This window comes from Silene latifolia, chromosome 8 (assembly GCF_048544455.1).
Source record: "Silene latifolia isolate original U9 population chromosome 8, ASM4854445v1, whole genome shotgun sequence".
In the NCBI taxonomy this organism is placed as follows: Eukaryota; Viridiplantae; Streptophyta; class Magnoliopsida; order Caryophyllales; family Caryophyllaceae; genus Silene; species Silene latifolia.
In genome coordinates, this window is record NC_133533.1 from 83,292,471 (window position 1) to 83,304,298 (window position 11,828).

The 11,828-nt window shown below is 38.8% G+C and overlaps 1 non-coding gene across 1 annotated transcript; it reads right to left on the reverse strand.

Annotated features, from left to right (window-relative positions):
- Window positions 1-597: 597 nt before the first annotated feature.
- On the reverse strand, window positions 598-704 carry LOC141597765 (small nucleolar RNA R71). Its single transcript, XR_012522983.1, has one exon. It is a non-coding gene; the product is annotated as a small nucleolar RNA R71 (small nucleolar RNA).
- Window positions 705-11,828: the final 11,124 nt, after the last annotated feature.

The window sequence follows — 11,828 nt, forward strand, 5'->3', positions numbered from 1 at the left end:
CTAATTGTTTTCAAGTTGTTTGATATTTTACATGTCTAGAAGATCACAAGGTAACTTGTTACCCATTGATCACGAAATTGAGAGAACTTTGACAACCAATAGAAGACTTGCTAGAAACACTTTGAGGGGTATTGGTGAGGTTGTAGATATTCATCCAAATACTATTGAATTCATCAACCCTTTTGCAAGAGAAGGAGAGGAGAACCCAACACAAAATCAACCCACAATGCCTAAGTTTTCATCACATTATGTACCAACCGAGGAGAACCTACCCAATGGTACTCCCACACCACAACACTTGACCGGAAATTTCATTGCAAAATCCGCATTTATCCAATTAGTCGAAAGAAGCCAATTTGGGGGATGCCTAGTGAAGACCCTCATTCTCACATGGAGACTTTTTGTGACTATTGTGATGCGATTTCACAAACCGGAGTGACTCAAGACCGAATTCGATGGGTCTTATTTCCTTTTTCTCTAATTGGTACCGCGAAATAATGGTTAAAGAGCCTTGATAAGGCTACTCTTGGAATCGACTCTTGGAAGAAATTGGCTCTTGCTTTCTACAAAAAGTTCAACCCTCCGGAAAAGACTAACATGCTAAGAGCCCAAATCACGGGTTTTAAACAATGGGAAGAAGAATCTTTGTATGAAGCTTGGGAGCGATTCAAAGGAACTTGTCGCTCATGTCCTCGTCATGAACTTAGCAAGTGGTTCTTGGTACAACAATTTTGGAATGGTCTTTATGAAGACTCCCGAAACATTCTCAACATGGGATCAAATGGCATGTTCACCGAAGTTGACGATAATCAAACTTGGAACAAGATTGAGGAAATGGTGGTCCATAATTCACAATATAGTAGACCTCGAAAGGCTACTAGAGGAGGAAAGCATGAAGTGGACTCTATTACTCAATTGGGTGCTCAACTTAGTGCTCATATTGATACCATCAACTTGAAGTTTGAGAAGGCTATGGCTAAACTTGAAGAATCCTCAAAATCACCAAAGCAACATGTTAATGCCAAGGTGGAATCTTCATCAATTCCAAGTGGAATATGTGAGAATTGTGGAACTTTGGGACATGACCAAAGTGAATGTAGGGGAACAAGTGAGCAAGTGAATGCTTTTCAAGCATACAAGAGTGGTATCCCTTATTCTAACTATTACAATGAAAACACCAAATTCCATCCAAATCTCTCATACAAAAGCCAAAATGTTCAAAACCCTCAACAAACATACACCCCACCTCCAATGAGAAACCAAAATCAAAGACCCTTTTACAACCAAAACCAAGGTTACCAAAATCAAACTCCATACAATCAACAAAATGACCAAGGTTTTGATGTTCAAAAAGCGGTCCTCCAAATGCAAAAGGACCAACAAGAATTCTTCACTCAAATGCAAAAGGATAGTGATGTGACTCATAAATGCGCACATTTAGTCCCCTAATTGAGCCTATTTTGCATACTATTATAACATTCCATAGCCATTTTATCCGTCAAATGCTTTCTATTTTGCTTTCCTAGTGCATTTCGTATGTTTTGTAGGAAAGAAGGTAATTAGGCAGAAATTCCCGTCTCCCGTGCATATTTAGAAGATTTTTGTTGATCTTGAATGGACTAGTATGACGAGAAGCCAAGAATGATGACCAAGGATGTAGGAATAAAGAGTATATAGAAGGATCATAGGGTTAAAAGTAAGGATGACGAGAAGGAAAGCATTACAAGAAGAAATTGCTCAGAACCAAACTGAGAGTTGCTCCTTTGGCTCTAAAAGTATGGTAGATGAAACGGCGTCAAAAAATTAAGTTATCTAGGCTTTTGAATCACTCCAATAGGAGTCCGGATGAGAAAATGACGTCCGTTTTACAATCCGAGCTCAAATAAAGAAGCTGTCCGCCAATCCGCTCGTCCCGAGACTCAAGACGCTCGTCCCCTGAGACAAGACGCTCGTCCTTCCTTCCAAGACACTCGTCTTGAGGCCTTAAGATCCGAGCATTCCGTGCTTGATCCGCTCGTCTCCCCCTGCTACAGGACGAGCGTCCCGACCCCTTGGCCGCTCGGATTCCTCTCCAGTGTCAACCGTCCCTACTGCCTAGACGCTCGGGATGCGCATATTTCTGAAAGACTAGGAAAAGGGAGACTAGCATCTCTCATTGATAGGAGCATTTCCCTACTCAACAATTAGCATTGTTATTTACTAATTTACCCTTACTTAACTTAATGATGTACTACTATATATACCCCATTTGTAATGCTCTCTTAACCAAGTTCCCTTAGATTAGAATCAAGTTTCCTTAGATTAAACCAAGCTTCCACATTAGAAAATCCTCTTAGAATAGGTTAGGAGTAGATTAGATTAGATTACTCTTTAATCTTTCCACAAATTTCACATTAATCTCTCCTTAATTATTGTTCAAGTATATTACTTTTGGGTAATTGAAGATTATTGGGGTATTATTGGAGGATTGACAACCCTTCATCAATCAATCAAGTTCTCTTCTTTTATTCTTTGCTTCATTATTTGGATCATCTCAAGTTTGATATAATTCCTTTGCTCTTTACCCGTTATTGTTTATTTCCTTAAGCTCTTATCATGTTTATACTTGTTGTAATGATTGACACCATTAATGACATGTTTTCCATGATAATGAGTGAGTAGTTTCCTTAACTAGGATTAGAGGGTAATTAAGGGAAGTAAACATGGGGAATAATCTTGCTTAATCCGATATATTTCCATAATTAATTTACTTGGTTGTTGTGATGTCAACCTATGCACATGTTATGTTTGATGAAATGCAAAGCCTATGAATCCTTGCATTTTACCCATCTCTTATTTATTCAACAAGATTTGTAAGACATAAACCAACTCGAGTCTTGTTAGACCATGCATAGAAGTTGAATAGGAAGAACGTAAGTCGACTTGTAGGTGTTGTACAATCTAATCGATTCGGCTCCGGGACCCAACTCTTCCTATGAACCGTAAGACATAAACCAAATCGGTTCTTCTACAACATTAATTGCTTGCAACTTTGTAAACATGTTTGTATGATAAACTCCCATGAATCCCCTATGACTCCACGATATTCTAGTCCCCTTTATTACTTGTTTACACCTTTATTTTCTTTATTGCTTCCATTTGTATAGAACACAACTACAAACCCCATCAATTGTGACACTAGCATAAATTGAGATAGATAGACTTAGAACCCAAAACACACCGTCCCATGGATCGACCTCGACTTAACCACTAACTAGTTGTTGAGAATTATAAATGTGTTTTAATTGGGTGTACAACTACACGCTCACGATCAGATAGCCAAGCAAAAGACATCACCATCAACAACATCCTAGCTCACACAAAAATGTTGGAAATCGAAATGACTCAATTAGCATCTTCGAGCTCTCAAAGACAAAAGGGGCAATTACCACCTCAAAGTAATCCCCCAAGACATGAATCGGTTAGTGCCGTCTGCTTGAGGAGTAGTACAAGATATGAAGGGACAAATAAGCAAGTTGAGGATGACATTGTGGAGACTAGTGACAAGGAAAGATTTGTGCAAAACTCTAGGGAAGAAGAACCCGCCAATCAAGAAGTTTCAAAGAAGAATGAAGAAAAAGCCAAAGAGAAGGAGCCTATTGTTATTGAACTTCCATTCCCGAGTCGTTAAGCTAAGCCTAAGTTTGATGACCAACTTGGAAAATTCATGGAGATTGTGAAGAATTTAGAAGTCTCGATTCCATTCACGGAATTGATCAATCACGTTCCGGCCTATGCAAAGTATATGAAGGATATTCTTACAAAGAAGAAATCAATCCTGAAGCTTGAGACTATTGCTTTCACTAAAGTGAGTAGTGCCATCCTTCAAGGGAGTTCACCTCCAAAGCTCAAGGATCCGGGAAGTTTCTCCATTCCATACACTATTGGTGACACTACAATCAACAAAGCTTGATGTGACCTTGGGGCAAGCGTTAGTGTCATGCCATATTCGGTAAGCAAGGGGCTAGGAATGGGAGAACTCAAATGCACCAACATTACGCTTCAAATGGCGGATAGATCAACAAAGACACCTTTAGGGGTATGGGAAGATGTTCCCGTAAGAATTGGAAAATTCTTTATCCCGGTAGATTTCGTTATTGTTGACATGGAAGAAGACTCCAACGTTTCTATTATCTTAGGAAGACATTTCTTGCACACCGCGGGAATGGTGATCGATGTAAAGCATGGAGAACTCACCCTTAAAGTGGGAGATGAAACCATCACTTTCAATCTTGACAAGACTATGAGAGCTCCCCGATTGCATGAGCCATGTTTTATGGTTGATCACTATAGCCGTAAAGATGATAGGAAGAAGTTGGAATTTCAATGGAAAAAGAAAGTGGATGATGCTCCATAAAAAGAGCAAGGAAATTGCAATAATGAGAGCTTGAAAAGCTCACCCATGACAAGTGAAGAAGAAGGCCTCATTGGCCAAGATAAGAAAGAAGGAGAGTTGTCTTCATCAACTTAAGACATTTTTAGTGATCAAGTAGACGAAGTATGCGGTCTTTGGGATGATGAGTTTGAAGGGATATTAAATCCCTATATTGGTAATGCTATGACCCAAGACCATCATGGAGAACAACAAGTGCAAAGGTCAATTGAGGATCTTAATCATGATATTGAGCAAGCTTTCGACTACTTCTTCAAGGTGTTGAGTAACATCAACAACACCTTGAACATGCCCCCTTGACATCTCACATTGGATGAGAGTTTGGTGGAGTCCTCCCTAAACCACCATTTGTAAATATTCTAACTCCCTAACTTGCATTTCAATTATTGTATTGCATTTTTGTCATTTTTGGATTTACATTTTTATGCCTTGATCAAGATTTTCATCATTTTGAAAGAAGTGAGGGAGGGACTTATGAGTTTATTGATGTGTAGTGCTTTGCCTTAGTGTGGGGATATCAATTGCCTAGGCTATTCATGCCTTTGTAGTGCCCCTACAATGAAGAACACAAGAATTGAAGAATGAAATGACACGGGTTACAAAGCACCCACGGATGAACCTGAATCCGTGTGGTCGAGGAAGAATCCGAGCGGCCCTAGGGATAATCCGCTCGTCTTGAAAGAACTCGAGCGTCCAAGGCATAAGACACTCGTCTTGTGAAGCTGCAGAAAATATTTTTGGGTCTGACTGTGAATCCGAGCGTCCTAGCAAAGAATCCGCTCGTCTCAATCAGGACGGTCGTCCAAGAGGAAAGACGCTCGTCTTTTTACTGCTAAAATTTGGGATTTTTCACTGGAAAGGAATCTGAGCGTCCTAAGCCAAAGACGCTCGTCTCAGCTCAGGAATCCGCTCGTCCTTCCTGCAATCCGCTCGTCCCATGGCGTCTTCTTCTGAACCCAGAAATTGAAGAATCCAAGCGTCCCGATACTGAAGCCGCTCGTCTCCCTCTGCAATTCAAAAACCAACGGGTCTTTTAAACCCTCCTTTCCCATTCATTTTCATTAATTCAAAACACAAACACTACCCAAAACCCCAAAACCCCAAAACCCTCATCCTCTCCATCAACAAAAACCAATTTTCTCAACCAAAATCAACCACATCAAATCCAAACTTCCTCAAAACAAAAATTAATCACTCCTTTAGCAACAACAAGTGATTCAAACACCAAAATCTTCACATTTTGAGTCGATTTTTAGGATACAAGGCAACCTTCATCTATCCTAAATCGATTTGGGCATTACTAGAAATTGAAGATTTCAATCTTTCATTGGTGTTACTAAGCAAAAGAGTATGGCAAGAACAAAAGGTAGAAACAAGGCACCCCAAAATAAGACTCTTTCTAAGAGGCAACAAGCTCTTCAAGCCAAACAAGCATCAAAGGCATTGGTAGTCCATAATGCAAGGTTGAAGATTCAAGAACAAAATCCTCCTATGGAAGCTACTACTTCTACCACTCCGGTCATTGAACAATTATCCGATTATCCGGAGGTAATTTTCACTTCCGACTCCCATAGGAAGAAATTTATTCTCTTTCCTAAGAAAACCATCATGCCTACTAAGTTCATTTGTGAAGATGCATTGTCAAAATTGGGTGTTCTTGAGCAAACTAAGACCTTTTTCGAGTCTATGGGGTTGAGTAAATTGTTTGCAATGCAAGAATTGACATACTCCTCCCTCACCTTAGAGTTTTTGAGCTCTTTGAAAGTCACAAAGGTGGAGACCCGAACCATTATTGAGTTTCGTCTTGAAAATGTTGATAGATGTTTATCTTATGACGAAATGGGTAAGATATTTGGCCTTAGTGATAATGCGACTTTTACAAAGAATCCTACCAAGTATGTCCCCGCTCCTCTTTGGATGGCCATTTCCAGAAAGAAATTCGTATCTTATCATGATTGTCGTGCTCTCTTAGTCCATCATCCGGGCATTAGAGTATAGTATAAGGTCATTGGGAATACTTTGATAGCTAGGAAGGCACAAATCAGCTTACCAAACTTGATTTTATTCTTCTTGAGTCGGCTTTGAACATTGGGAGAGAGTTTACCAAGCCATACAATGCTTTATGACTTTTGATTGATCGATGGCTTAATGTTGATTGTGGCAAAGAAGGCATGGCCTTTATTACCAATGGAGGATTAGTTCCCTATTTGGCTAAGCATTTTAACCGGGATTTCAACAAGAATAACACTTATACACCAGTAAAAGGAGGCCATCTTATCGATTTGCCCACCATGGTTTAAAAGTTTAAATGGGTCAAGAACTACACTCTTGACAACAGATTTGGGTGGTTGACAAATGAAGCTAGATCCTTCGCATTGCCTAGCAAAATTTTCCGCTTGAATGTTCATAGACCGAATTACCTTCTCCCACTCTCCGAAGAGACCGAATATATCATTCAACACCAAGGGGAAGAAGTTGTCGAGCCCTCCTCCTCCATTATCACCCCACCTTATCCATTTGAATACCACGAGTTTAACCCCGAAAATGCCAAGGCGGGAAATGATTACTTGACTCTACTAATGAAGGAAATGCAAAAACAAGCTTACAATGATAGAGTTGATGCTTACAAGGTCCAATATCCGCCCCTCCTACATCTTGCTAGGCAAGGACTTCTCGATCCATCTTGTCCCTTGCCTAGGTGGGTGGATAAGGAGGTATTGTTTCCTAGCACTTCTAGTGGTGGTAGACCGGGTGGAGAGGAGATGGTTGTTGATGAGAGTGATAACCAAGAAGGTGAAGATGAAGAAGTTCAAGAAGAAGAGGGAAGTGAGGAAGAACAAGAGAGTGAAAGTGAGAGTGGACATGACTCCACATCCATGGAGGTTGATGATGCTTCAAGTGAGGAAGATGATGATGATGATGATGACACGATGGGTGAGGACTAGCAAACTTTTGGAGGCTCCTACATTCTTACACCTCCTTTATGGTTTGTCTACATCTCTTGTTTTTATTTTATCTTGATCATTTTGTAGAGTCCTAGCCACATTAGAGGACTAACACCTTGCCTTCATTGAGGTGTTCATTTTTATTGTTCCCAACTTTCAAAATCCAAAATGACAAATTTTAGTTTCATGCATTGCATTTTATGTGCATGAACTCCCCCAAAATTTTTGACATTAGAAATAGTGTCTATTTTGGTTTGTGGAAGTTTATACATATGCATTGGGAGCTAATCTAAATTATGCTCTCCACCATAACAAAAACACATGCACCATGTAGTGTAGTTTAGTATAGTTTGTATTTAGTTTAGAAATCATGCATATTCATGTAAATTGCATAATTTCCTATCGTATTGGCCATTGAGGACAATGCCCATACTAGTGTGGGGATGGGAAATTCTAACTTGACTTTTAAAACAAAGTGAAAATTACAAACTACCACCTAGTGTTTATCGTATTTTTCAAACTACCACCTAGTATTTCGTTTATTACAAACAACCACCTACTTTGCATCGTATATATCCAAAGTCCCACCGTATTTAATTCCCGATTATCATTTAACTTAATTCCCGACTCATTAAGTTACTACCCCGTAATAAACTATAGAAAGACCAAAATAGCCTTACTTCAACTTGCTCAAAACACATCCTACCACTAAAAATAAAAGATCAACAAGTTCATCACCAACCCCCTAATAATTCTTCATCATCATTCATCACCATCAAATTGCCCAGTCAAAAAAAAAATCCTTAAATTACCAAAAATTTATTACTCCACCATCACCACCAACAACTCCGGGCTCCATCCTTGTTAACTCCTAAAAAACTCCGAACAGCAGCCTCGACCACCATGGTCGACCACTGAGCCTCTTCCATTGAACACCAGCACATAAAAAAACCCAGGTCGACAACCAACTCGTCGGACCTCAAACAACCTGACACCGTCGTGCTTACGAGCCTAGAACCACCGTTGTCGGTGTCATGGTGCTCTTCATTTTCGGAGGCAGCAGGCCGAGGATGGAAAAAGGAAGAGAAGGAATGAGGCCGATATGATGGGCGACGATGGCATGGTTGGCGGTGGTCAGGTGGATTAGAGGGGGGAGAGGGGGTGGTGGAGTTGTATTTTGTGGAATGTTTATAGCAATTCAACGTAAATTACATACAAATTCATTATTGAGATTGTGTAAGATGGATCATGAATGATTATTGCTTCTCTTGAAACATGAAGTTTTGATTATTGGATTTTGATTCTTAACATATAAAATAAATTTTGATTATAAATTGGGTTTAGGTTTGATTTTGTTTGTCTTTAATTAGATGGTAATGAGTCTTTGAAGTTAGTAAAAATAGGGGTATTTTGGTCATTTTATAGTTTATTCACTTAATGAGTCGGGAATTAAGTTAAATGATAATCGGGAATAAAATACGGTGGGAGTCTGGATATATACGGCGCAAAGTAGGTGATTGTTTGTAATAAATGAAATACTAGGTGGTAGTTTACAAAATACGATAAATACTAGGTGGTATTTTGTAATTTTCACTAAAACAAAATCCAAAAAAATTAAAAAATTTCGGAAATCCAAAAAAATTCAAAAAAAATTAAAAATTCAAAAACAAGTTCATTTCCTTTGTAGTGTAGTCTTGTATATATTGTGTTTGTTCATCCTTGTTCACATTGATTGAGTATGCCACATCCGAGACATGAGGATATTGAAGAGCGCATGGTATGATCTTTCCAATCTCCTTTTTCCTCTTAATGTTAATGACTATGTAGCTTTATTTTGATTGACGCGGTAAAAACAATGTGAATTTAGGATTGCATTTAGATTATTTGGCATATTAGTTGGTAGAAGCATATGCATTAGGATGTATAAATGTTAGTTGCATCATGGCATATAGTTGCATTTAGGAAAAATTTTGTGAAACCGTCTAATTGGGAAGCTTGACAATTGTATATAAGGCCCTTGTAGATACTTTTTCTTCTTAAGACTTTGCTTGTTAGAATATTTGTAAAACACCCTAGGATGTGTAGTGCTAAGATCCTTTGACACATGGATTAAAGCCTAGTCAAGAGTACCTTGTGGTGTGATAACTCCTTGGCTACCGTTTATTCCAAGGTGACCCTTGAAACCATGCAACTATCCTTCACCATCTACCACATTTTGTCATCAAAGGGAATGGGCACAAAAATTGTTCAAATTTGAGTTCAGGAAATGAAATGAAAAGTCAAAAAGTTTGCAATTGCATCAAAAGAAAAGAGGAGTAACAAAAATGAAAACTCATATGTTTCAAATATAAGCACCCTCACTACAAATGGGGTGACTTTGAAAATGTTCAAAAGAAAATGCAAAAACTTGAAAGTTGTCAAGTATTGAAATGCCAAACATCAAAAGAAATGGCAAAAAGAAAGTGTTCTCAAATGTCAAATGCCACAAGAAATTGGGGGGAAAAACAACAACAAAAAGCAAACTCCCATATGAAACTCAAATTCAAATGATCCCTTTATCCATCGTATCCACTTTTGTGCATGGTAGAGAAGGGACGACCCTTCTTCTTGTCTAGGCAAGAAGGGGAATTACGCGATCCTCCAGTGTTTCTAACACCATAGGGAGTCTATTCTTGACAAAATCATTTAACAATTGAGCACAAAGGTACCCTATCTTGACACAACTTGGAGGTGATTTATTGGTATCCTTCTAGCCTTAGTAATTTGAAAAAACCATATCTATGAAGGAGTGTGTACCCTTGAATTGTTTTCCCTTTAGATAATTTCCGCCACTTAGATGAAGAAAGTGGCTATTCTTTTGTAGAAGCATCCATTACTTTATTTTGTGTGCTTTAATGCTTGGATGTGTCGCCATTTTGGCAAGCCCCGCCTTGCCTTGCAAGAAGGCATCCTACCTCATGGTTGTCTTGTTGTGAGTTGAAAGGGCGGAGTGAGACCCGATAATTGTCTGATATCAGCTATATTAGTAGGTTAGTTTAAATAAGGGTCCTAGTTTTATCACCTATTTACTCGGGACGAGCAAAGGTTCGGTTTGGGGATATTTGATGTGACCAATATTTGAGCATATTTAGTCCTCGAATTAGCCTCGTTCCTATGCTTTTTAGTGCATAATTGGGTCATTTACTATCTTTAGTCCTTTGTTTTGCATATTTTTTGAGATTTTGTTTCCTTGGTAGGAGAGGAGTGCAAACCTTGCATTTTCATGGCAAAATGGAGCTAAATTGATCGAATCTAATGACCAAGCATCAAAGTGAAGACAAGACTAGAAGGCCTATGTAAATAATGTAGTAGATGGGCAATGATGAAGAATATCCTTGCATCTCCGACAAGATCCTTGAGGATTGTTGGAATAAGAAAAGAAGAAAAGAGGAAGAAGCTTGCCGGACTACAATCCGCCCGTCGCAGCCTCGGGACGCTCGTCCAAGACCTCCACAATCCGAGCATCCCACCACCCTATCCGCTCGTCCTGCACCACTACAATCCGCTCGTCCCGACCCCTTGGCCGCTCGGATTCCTGCCCAGTACAGCACGTCTCTTCCTTGTTCCACTCGGGATGCGCATATTTCTGAAAGACTAGCAAAAAGGAGACTAGCATCTTCCTTCGAGAGGAGCATTTCCTCAACTTTTCTTAAGGGTCTTAATCGTCATTTAAGCCCTTAGTAACCCTAATTTATGTACCTAATCCTTACTATAAATACCCCATTGTACTAATTTGATTATCATCAATCCTTAATATTATTTATGTTCTTCCTAATCTCATTTTAATCTTGTAAATAACTTTTAATTAAGCATTAATACAAATCTCATTTCCTTAATTTCTCTATTGTTCATCCTTTATTTTGGGTAATTGAAGATTATTTGGGGTTTATTTGGAGGATTGACAACCTTCCAATCATTCATCAAGTACTTCTATTATTCTTTGCTTATTATTTTGGGATCATCATTAGGTATAATTCTCTTAATTCCTTTTTAATTATTGTTAATCATCTTCAATCATTCATCATATTTTGCTTTGTTAATATAATTGACAACCTTGTTAGCATGTTAAACTTGATAATGAGTGAGTAGTTTCCTTAATTAGGGTTAATGGGGAATTAGGGGAAACCAACATGAGGATTGATTCATGCTTAATCTAATATGCTTTCATAATTAATTTGTTTGCTTGTTGTGATTTCAACTTATGCACATGTTACGTTTGATGAAATGTGAGCCTATGAATCCTTGCATTTTCTACCCATCCCTTATCTTTTCAATGAGACTTGTAAAACACAAACCAACTCGAGTCTCATTAGACCATGCATAGTGTTGGATAGGGAGGACTAAGTCGACTTGTAGGTGTTGTACAATCTAATCGATTCGGCTCCGGGACCCAAACCTCCCTAGGGATTGTA